The sequence below is a fragment of the Glycine max genome, chromosome 20, assembly GCF_000004515.6.
Source record: "Glycine max cultivar Williams 82 chromosome 20, Glycine_max_v4.0, whole genome shotgun sequence".
Taxonomy (NCBI): domain Eukaryota; kingdom Viridiplantae; phylum Streptophyta; class Magnoliopsida; order Fabales; family Fabaceae; genus Glycine; species Glycine max.
Genome location: NC_038256.2, coordinates 10,148,039 through 10,159,425, shown reverse-complemented (window position 1 = coordinate 10,159,425; position 11,387 = coordinate 10,148,039).

Genomic DNA, 11,387 nt, shown 5'->3' with positions numbered 1-11,387 from the left:
ATGACTATTATTATATATGTATTTGGGGTAGAAAAAAATTTTCCAAACTATGGCAACCGAGTCTCTAACTAGCCAAAATTGCTTTTTTACTAGTTTTTTTTTATTTTTCAAGTTTTATTGTTCTATTTCTCTAAACTTTCCTTAGGCAGTTTCCATAGTTAGACTTTGAATTTTTGTCTTTCTGTGCTATCTTTTCATGATTTTAGGGTGTACCTCACAAAATTTTAGCTCATTTTGATATCGTTTGAGTATAGCTGTAGTTTTACCCCCTTGTTAGGTGCTTGTTGAGAAACACATTATTTGCTGCATATAGTGCATGACTAGGGGCAATCCAGGTGATTTACAACCCTTTGATCCTAAAATAGATTGAACCTTTCATAGATTAGTTAGGCATAGTGTGCATCCTGGTCATTCTGTGCATTTTAAGCATTTTTAGCATTCTGAGCATTATGTTGAGGGTGATTCTGAATATTCTGATTTTGAGCATTCCACTACTAATTTTCATACTGAGAACATGGCTCAACATCCACCTCGTCAGAGGACTCTTAGGGAGATGGTTGCACCTGATTTCACTTATGAAAGCTTGTGCATTCAATATCCTGATGAGGGTGTTCCATATGTTCTCAATATTGGACTAATACATTTGCTGCCCAAGTTTCATGGTCTTGCAAGTGAAGATCCTCTTAAGCATCTTAAGGAGTTCCATATTGTTAGTTCCACCATGAAGCCCCATGATGTCCAAGAAGATCATATCTTCCTAAAGGCTTTTCCTCATTCTTTGGAGGGAGTGGCAAAAGATTGGCTATACTACCTTGCTCCCAGGTCTATTTTTAGCTAGGATGACCTTAAGAGGGTGTTCTTGGAGAAATTCTTCCCTGCATCTAGGACCACTACCATCAGAAAGGACATTTCAGGCATCAGGCAACTTAGTGGAGAAAGATTGTATGAGTACTAGGAAAGATTCAAGAAATTGTGTGCAATCTGCCCTCACCACCATATTTCTGAGCAACTCCTTCTTCAATATTTCTATGAGGGACTTAGCAACATGGAGAGGAGTATGATTGATGCTGCCAGTGGTGGAGCTCTTGGTGATATGACCCCTGCTGAGACTAGGAATTTGATTGAGAAGATGGCTTCCAACTCCCAACAATTCATCTTCATCCACTGAAAATAAAAAGCTTGAAGGAAAACTTGATGTCTTGGTCAACCTAGTAACCCAGCTTGCCATGAATAAAAAATCTACACCTGTTGCAAGAGTCTGTGGTCTATGTTCTTCTGCAGATCACCATTCAGATCTTTTTCCTTCTTTGCAGCAATCTGGAGTCAATGAGCAACCTAGAACTTATGCTGCAAACATTTATAATAGACCTCCTCAGCAGCAAAACCAACAACAGCAGAATAATTATGACCTTTCAAGCAATAGATACAATCCAAGTTGGAGGAATCATCCAAATCTGAGATGGACAAGTCCTCCATAACAACAACAGCCTGTCCCTCCTTTCCAGAATGCTGCTGGTCCAAGCAAGCCATATGTTCCTCCTCCAATGCAGCAACAGCAGCAGCAGTCACAACAAAGACAACCAGCAACTGAGGCTCCTCCTCAACCTTCCTTAGAAGATTTATTGAGACAAATGACCATCCAGAATATGCAATTTCAACAAGAGACAAGAGCTTCCATTCAGAGTCTGACAAATCAGATGGGGAAGATGGCTACTCAGATGAACCAAGCTCAGTCCCAAAATTCTGACAAATTGCCTTCACAAACTGTTCAGAATCCAAAAAATGTGAGTGCCATCACCTTGAGGTCTAGCAGCCAAATTCAAGTGCCTCCACCAGTAGCAGCACCTGCACCTGAACCTGTCAAGCTTCATTCTACACCTGAAAAGGAGGATGAGATAGTTGCACAAAAGAGAAAGCTTCCTAACAAAAATTTTCATACAGGTGGACCTTCTTCTAGTAATTATGACTTACAGCAGCCTCCTATCCCTCTTCCATTCCCACCTAGAGCGATTCCAAACAAAAAAAATGGAAGAAGCGGAAAAGGAGATCTTGGAGACCTTCAGGAAAGTAGAGGTGAACATACCTTTGCTAGATGCCATCAAGCAGATTCCAAGATATGCCAAGTTTCTAAAGGAGTTGTGCACCCACAAAAGGAAGCTCAAAGGCAATGAAAGGATTAGCATGGGTAGAAATGTGTCAGCATTGATAGGTAAAGTTGTTCCTCACATTCCTGAGAAATGTAAGGACCCAGGTACTTTCTGTATACCTTGCATTATTGGGAACTGTAAATTTGAGAATGCCATGCTAGATTTAGGAGCATCAGTTAGTGTCATGCCTCTATCCATTTTCAATTCTTTATCTCTTGGACCTTTGCAATCTACAGATGTGGTGATTCATTTGGCAAATAGAAGTGTTGCTTACCCCGCAGGTTTCATAGAGGATGTGCTAGTTCGGGTTGGTGAACTTATTTTTCCTGTTGATTTTTATGTTCTTAATATGGAAGAGGGATTTTCCCATGGTTCAGTTCCAACTATTTTAGGTAGGCCATTTATGAAAACAGTCCGAACCAAGATAGATGTTTATGCTGGCACATTGTCTATGGAATTTGGTGATATTGTTGTTCATTTTAACATTCTTGATGCCATGAAACATCCATCTGAGGATCATTCTGTTTTTTGTGCTGAGATAATTGATCAGATTATTGATAATTATATGTTAGATTTTAATTTTGTTCTTTATGGTAGGAAACATCCATTTTTATCTGATCTGCATACTTGTCATTCCTTATGCATTGAATCTGAATCTGAGTTTGAATTTGATCCTGTGTCTGATTTTTATGCTGAGAATGAATTTGAATTTGAGTCTGGTTCTGATTTTCTGGGTGTTGTACCTCTTGATGTTGATTTTTTAGAGTCATAATGCACTAACCATATTGCAGGAAGTACATATACTTCTGACTTGCTTTATGAGGTACAAGCTGAGGAACCTTCTTCTTCTCCTACCATGGTTCCTCCCACTGTTCAGCCACCACCCACACCAGAGTTGAAGCCCTTACCAGCAACCCACAAATATGCTTACTTGGAGGACAAGGAAAAATTTCCAGTGATTATCTCTGCCTCCCTTGATGCTAAGCAAGAGGAGAAGTTGTTGCTAGTTCTCAAGAAGCACAAGAAATCCATTGGATGGACTTTAGCAAACATTCCTAGTATTATCCCATCTACATGCATGCATAGGATACTTTTAGAGGATGGAGCTAAGCCAGTGAGACAGCCACAGGGGAGACTAAATCCCGTCATTCTAGATGTGGTGAAAAAGGAAGTGACCAACCTCTTGCAAGCTGGAATCATCTACACCATTTCTGACAGCCAGTGGGTGAGTCCAGTCCAAGTGGTTCCTAAGAAGACAGGCCTCACAGTGATCAAGAATGAGAGGGATGAGCTTATTCCCACAAGAGTGCAGAACAGCTGGCGAGTCTGCATTGATTATAAGAGGCTGAACAAGGTAACCATAAAAGATCATTTTCCCTTGCCTTTCATTGATCAAATGCTTGAGTGCTTGGCAGGTAAGTCCCATTACTGTTTTCTTGATGGTTTTTCTGGTTATCTACAAATTCATATTGCTCCTGAGGATCAAGAAAAGACCACTTTCACCTGTCCCTTTGGCACTTTTGCCTATAGGAGGATGCCCTTTGGCCTATGCAACACCCATGGTACCTTCCAGCGGTGTATGCTTAGCATTTTCAGTGATTTCTTAGAGAGTTGCATAGAGGTGTTTATGGATGATTTTACTATTTATGGATCCTCTTTTGATACATGTTTGGATAGTCTGGATAGAGTTCTTAGTATATGAATTGAAACTAACCTTGTGCTGAATTTTGAAAAATGTCACTTCATGGTAGAACAAGGTATAGTTTTCGGGCATATCATTTCCACTAAGGGCATAGAGGTAGACCCTGCAAAAATAAATGTTATTTCACAATTGCCTTACCCCTTTTGCGTGTGAGAGTTCGTTCTTTTCTTGGTCATGCAGGGTTTTATAGGCACTTTATCAAAGATTTTAGCAAAGTGACCCTTCCACTATCCAATCTGCTGCAGAAGGAGGTGGAGTTTGATTTTGATGACCGGTGCAAGGAGGCTTTTGATTTCCTCAAGCGTGCGGTGACTACCACCCTTATCATTCTGGCACCTGATTGGACAGCCCCATTTGAGCTAATGTGCAATGCATCCAATTACGCATTGGGGGTTGTCCTTGCTCAAAAGATCTCCTTACTTCAGCTTACTTCTCTTCTGCCATGACTTAGGGAGTTTTCTTTTTTTGTCTCCATCTTTACTTTTATTGCACTTGTCCAAATTTATTGATTGTTTTGATTGTTCTTGATCTTATGATTGTGCTACATTGAGGACAATGTGTTGTTTAAGTGTGAGGGGGGGGGGACATTTTTCTTTAATTTTGTTGGGTATTCTAGTTTAATTTTATTAGGTTTTCTAGTTTAAGTTTGTTATGTTTTCTAGGTTAATTTTTTTATTTTGGTTTTATGTTTGTGTACAACATTGCATGTTCTTCTTTGAATTATAGGTTATGTACAGGTAATGGGTAATTATTTTTGAAATAGGAGATTGTTGGCATTTTGTGAATTGAAATCCTTGTTTTTCTCTACATGTCAAGTTAGTTTTGAAAGTTCGAATTGAAAGTGATAGATTTACCCTTGGTGAGAATTTAAGCCATCATCATCTATTTTATTCGGTGTGTTTTGCCCCATTGATTGCTTGCACAATAGCCTTGGCTTGACTCTTGTTGATACTCCTTGCTTCACATGCATCTTGGGAGATGATTTAGGCATTTTGTTCTTATAAGCCTCTAGCCAAATGAGCCTACCTTAAATTAATTCCTTTGATAGCCCCTTTGAGACTATGTTCCCTTTTCTTTGTTTTGAAGCTCATTACAAGCCTTAAAAAAACCATGATTTCAACCTACCCTTAAGGAATTTTGGAGCTTTGGAATTGTTTTGGGAATAAGTGTGAGGGGGGGGGTATGTTTCATTGGATGATATGTTTTTGTTGGCCATGCTTGATGAATATATATATATATATATATATATATATATATATATATATATATTGCCTAATTGTTGCTTTATTTTTCAAATGCTTTCAATTGTTACTGTTCACGTTAAAAAAAATAAAAAAAAGAATAGAAAAAGAATGAAGTTGAATAAATGAGGTCTTGGTTTGAAGATTTGGATTGGTTTAAGGACTTGGTTGATTTTGTTTTGGGTTTACTTTTTAATTTTGGTTTTGGGGTTTACTACTTTTTCTTATTTCCCACTTATTCCCCATTGCTCCTCTATTCCTTTGGGTTTTAGCTACTATCCCATACTTTCATCTACCTTGTCCTTGGCCCCATTACAACCTTAAAAGACCTTTTGATCCTCATGTGCATGTGTTTGTGATGTGGTTGTCAGTTTTAGAGTCTTGCCAAGTCTATGTGGTGTTTGTTTTCATGGGTGCTCTGAGAGTAAACAGTAGCCTAGATACTTGAGAGATGGAGTGCATATCTTGTGAGGCTTTATCACTTTTCATTCTTGAGTTGATTGACTATCTTGCCATGTTTAAGATGCTTGGATGATTTTGATGACGGCCTTGATTCTTTAACTCTTTACGTGTTGGATGTTACCCATTCTTTTCATTCCTTGAGATTCATTGAGAATTATGTAATTGTTGTTGTGTCTGTTGTTTCTCTTTAATGTCTCTGGATTTGTCCCTTGCTTTGCTTTTTGATTTTTCCCAGGAGTGCAAAAGGCTAAGTGTGAGGGGATTTGATGTCTCATCATTTTCTCCTATTTCTTAACTCTTTTTGTCACCATTTTAATTACTGATTAGCCTTAATTGACAATTTAATTATGCAGTTTTATCAATTGGGCCTACTGGACTAATTTTGTGTTTTTAATTTAATTTCAGGAGAATTATAAGCAATTGGGCTTGAATCCAGAATTTGGCTTGGACTTGAAGAGAGCAGACAATTTTATTCTACCAAATCTTATCTTATCTAGATATTATTTCATCTAGTTTTTATCTTATCATATCTAGATTTGATCTCTTCAAGATATTATTTCATCTAGATTTTATCTTATCATATCTAGATTTTATCTTAGCTAGATATTATTTCATCTAGATCTTATCTTATCTTATCTAGATTTTATTTTATTTATGGGCTTGGACTTAAAACAGATTTGTAATCTTTGGGGCTGAGAACTATATAACAGCACAAAGGTTCTAGTTTTAGCTCTCTCTCTCTCCTTTTTGGTTTTTAGTTTTAGTCTTCTCTTCTTTTTTCGTTTTAGTTTTAGACTGCTACTCTCAATTCGTTTTAGTCTCTTTTTTGTTTTGGAAGAATAATTCTAGTTTTCTTTGTTTTCTACGGATTAATGGAAGGCTAAGTCTCCAGCGTTGTTTTCTCTTGAGGATCAAGCACTGCTCTCTTTGAGGTTCTATTATTACTATTAAATTATGATCAGTTTCTCCTCTTCACCAATTATTTTGTATTCGTTGCTATTGATCCATGCATGCTTAGTGCTTGATTAATTGTCTCTGCGCTTAATTTATGTTCATGCTTAATGATCGTTCATGATTAATTGGTGTATGTGTTGCTTAATCACATAATGAATGCCTTATGTTAAATTTCGCTTGGTAATTTAATTTAGGGTTCGATTAAGTGGTTGAACTGATAAAGGATAAATTCTCGTAACCTAGGATAAGAGACTTGCTTGTGAATCAAGGGGAAACAACGTGTTTTAATTCTGACATTTTTTTTAATTAAAATTTGCTCCCTGTTTAATTTACAAAAACAAACAACCCCCCTCCCCAATTCGTTACTGTTTTATTACTATCTGTTATGAACGTTTGGTTGACCGTTGCTCGTTGGGAGACGACCTAGGATCACTTCCTAGATACTGCATTTTTAATGTTTATTTGATTCGGGTATGGCCTCGATCAAAGGGCTTCCCACAAACCCTAAGAGAATAAAGGTGATTCCTGAGTGGCCCACCCAACCAAGTATAAGGAAAATTTGGGGCCTCCATGACTTAGCAAACTTTTACAAAAGGTTTGTCCCATATTTTTCTATAATTGTAGCACCACTCATTGAGTTGGTGAGGAACCATGTTCCCTTATGGGAAAATGCCCATGAAAGGGGTTTTCAGACCTTACCCTACTCCAACATGCCAAACACCACTAATATACATGTTATTATTCTTTTTACAAATGTTGAGGGAAGAAGCTCCGAGTTTCAAGAACCTCTAGATTTGAGGTCAAATCCTTTTCAAGGGGGAGGGAATGATGCAATCCTACCCCCCAAGGGCAATGGATTGAAGACTCCAAGAAGATTGAGCCAAAGAAGTAGGAGAAGGCCCTAGGGTTCTCATGGGCCTTAGGGTAGATTTTGGGCCCATGGGCTTAGTATGAGCCCACTTATCTCTGTACATATTAGATTAGGATTTCATTATTTTTTTTACCTTGCATTTAGGGCTCCATAATGTAGGTAGGGTACCCTAGAAATGTAGGACTTTTCAGCCCTTATATTTTAAGGAACCTAGACTAGTTTTTGTATTAAGGGTAGTTTTGTAATTTCACATACATTAAGTGAATATTTGGTGTGTGTGTTGAGAAATAAATTTAATTGAATTGGGAGAAGCCCAATCCAATTAAATTTTAGAGGAGGAGGTGAACATTTGCTTGCTACACCCCATTGTCACATCATATAGTCACACTTTGTGCATGTCCTTAATGCTTTACATGCCTCATGACACCTAAGCACACTTAGTGGAGAATCTTGGACTTGATCTTGGATTAATGGACTGAACCATAGCAAAAATTCACTAATCAAAATTTGTGAAATTTTGGCTCCAAAATTTGGCTCCACAAATTCAATTTCAAATTCAAGTGAAATTTGAATAGAAATTCAAATTTCTCTCCAATTTTGTCTGACACTTAGCCTATAAATAAAGGCCATGTGTGTGCATTTTTTGAACTTTGATCATTTGAGAATTAAACTTCAAAGTTCAGACCTCATTTGAGGCATAAAATTTCGTGCTCCTTCTCTCCCTCTCCCTCCACTCATTTTCTCCTACCTTCAAGGTCTAATCCATGGCTTCCTATGGTGGTGAGCTTCTGCTTGACTCATCTTCTCCTTGAAGTAGCGTCTCTGATCATCTTTCTTTTTTCTCCATTCTGTTGTCATTCATCTTCAGGAAGCAAAGGACTCCATTGATGAAAAAGATCGAAGGCCTACAAGTTCCATATGTAGCTACATCAAAACCCATGTATAATGATCATTCCTTCCCCCTAACAAGTTCAATATAAATTCCTTGATCCGAAAATAACAACAAAAGTTCCTTCGCATACAAAATTATCATACACCACAAAAAATTAAGCTGCAAGGAGGTTTTGAAGCATGCAAAAACCAATTGAGTCTTATATAGAGAAATCACATATAGCAGGTACAAGATCGGGATCAACCGGGTCTATTTCGATTTGGTATGTTAAATGAGAAAAATATTGGTAAAAACAAACGGACCCTTAACTCAATGTGCATAACATGTCATTTAGAGAGCATTTTTACTAATCTACGTGATCCACCAGACTTTCAAACATTAATGAAATTAAATAAATAAAGATTAACAAATTATAAATTTATGGGATTCATGTGGACTTGTGATTTGTGACAATTGATGGGATATATATATATATATATATATATATATATATATATATATATATATATATATATATACTATTAAATAAAAAAAAACTTAAAGTTTAAAAGTACATGAAACGAGTATACCAAATTACATCAAATAATGATTTCAATACATAAATATCATCTATAAGCTACGATAAACATAAGTTTAACAATTCTAAAATTCTTTAAGGCTTAAATATGTTTATCATACTTGAAAAATAGGCCATTCTCAAGTTATTACCTAAAATTCACTTTTGGTCAATTACGTACCTGAAAAAAAATTTATATTTCAATGTAATGTTTGTCGACTTAGAGACACAATCCAATTAGGTTCGAAATTCAATTCACTTATTATTCAAAGCAAGGGATTTCATCAAGCAGTTTGCAAACAATCAAAAATCAGAAACAGAATCACAAAAATTAATAGGTTTACCAAGCAGATTTAAGGAGCATCAATACAATTCACCAAATCCAAGCAATTAGAATTATCACAGTTTTCTAAAGATGATGATCCTATTATGAAGATTCAGTCAATCTAATTAAAGGTAATTCAATCGAACTAATCCCTAATTAAATTGAAATCACAAATCAAATTGAAGTATCATTCAATTAATTTGTAATTAGGATTCAAATTAGGAAATTAATCAATTACATAATTCATTTTCAATCTTAAACACATTCAGAATCACGAATACAAAAATAGAATTGGAGAAGGGGATGGACATTCATAACAAAATTCGAAATACTTAACCAAAACTCAAATTCATCATTGCTTGATGGATCCTTGGATTGATTAATTGTTTAGCCTTCCATAATTGTCACCAATGGAAGAACGGAAAATTTAACAAGAGAAGAGAAAAATAGAGTTGAAGAGATGAAGAAATGTGAAGAACCAATGAGAGAAAAAGAGAGAGAAGAGTTTGATCTAAAACTTACACTAGAAGTTTCTAAAAATTTGTTTTGTACAAGATGACTCTAACTAACTAACTAACTAACTATGAAAATACACTAAGTAAACTAATATATACTCTAACTAATCAAAAGTAATGGATGGTCCCTAATTAGGCCCAATTAATCTCTCTAATTAAGCTAATTACACAATGCAAAGGCCAAAAATCCAAGTGCAGAGGCTATGACATCTAAGCTCAAAATGGAAAAATTGGTCCAAGCTCATCTATGACAAAATTGTAGCTATTTCCCTTTTCTTTCCAAGGACTACTCATATGCTCCATTTGAAGTTTTGTAGCTTCCTATAAGTCCTCCACAAGGCGGATAAGTCAAGTAAGCACCCAGTCCAAAAATAAGCAACAATTATCAATTAAACTCAACTATTTGCCTAAGACCAAAACTGGGTTAAGGTGAGAAAATAAGAGTCAAAGAAAGGTCAAATAAGCTAAGAATAATAGGAAAATAAGAAACTAAAAATGCTCTATCACTCTCCACCGTGGCCACTGCCGCCATCGCCACCAATAGCGTCCCCGCCGCCATGATCAATTGAATGTAGTAGTTAAATTTAATGTTTACTAAATAAAATCAACCTTTCTTTTGATATTAAGTGCTAGTTAACTAGAGGATATTCTAAAAATTCTCTTCACTCGATAATTTTGAAAAAAAAAAACATAGTTATTAGTTGTGGATATTATGGTACTATAACTCCATGCATCCAATAGCGTTGTTATATAGTCTATATGCTTTGTTTGCTTCTTACAAACTAGGAACTACCCCCTCATGGTTAGTGTTCTCGTTTGGTCTTGCAATTTCTTGATATATCAGAGTTTCTAGAGTCTATTAGATGAGGTAGGTGAGATACCTACAAAGACACTCTTATACATAAGTTAATCTTGGAATCAAGAAATTGTAGATAGAGAGATAAACATACCTAGTTACTCCTATATGCATGTGTGTTTATAAAAGCCATTGAAGATTATCTTAATCCCCCATTATCTATGGTAACCAACTATTTTACTAGGTGTGGTAACTATCTGTTAGATTAAGTATAGCTACCCACAAGGTTATGTTAGCATAATTTTATTCTCGTGTAATTTTTTAGGATTTATCATACTGGAACTTACACTATAGAATCTTGAATAACATTATTTTCACATTTCACTACTAAAATAAAAGTTTACAATGGCAGCTGATCTAGGACGGTCATATAAAAACCATCTTAAAAAAACGGGCAATGGCATTTTTGTAATTAAGTGTAATTTTTCAAAGACGAGTTTGAAAAAACCGTATTTAAAAACACATTACTACATCATTTCATAAAGAATCGTCTTTGAAAACACTGACTTATTTAAAAGACATGTGACTCTCTGTCATAGGGAGGAAACCCTAAGCCCCAATCCAACGAAGGGTGAGAAGGAGAGGCTCCGCATCCAATCCCCGACCAGCCCCTTCTTCTTGGGCTCCAACTATGAGCAGCTCGAACCAATCCAAACCTTACACACTCTCTTTCTTCACTGCAAAGGACCCTTCTCCTGGGCAGCCCTTTCTTCTCAGATCTCTAAAATCCACCATTTTCAAAAAAAGAAGAGAGAAAACAATGAGTATTGAGTCTCTCTCTCTCTTCCCTGGTATTCTTCTTCATTTCGATTGGATTTTTCACACCAATCATGCCACGCTTCTTCAGGAAGTATGTAATTTAACGT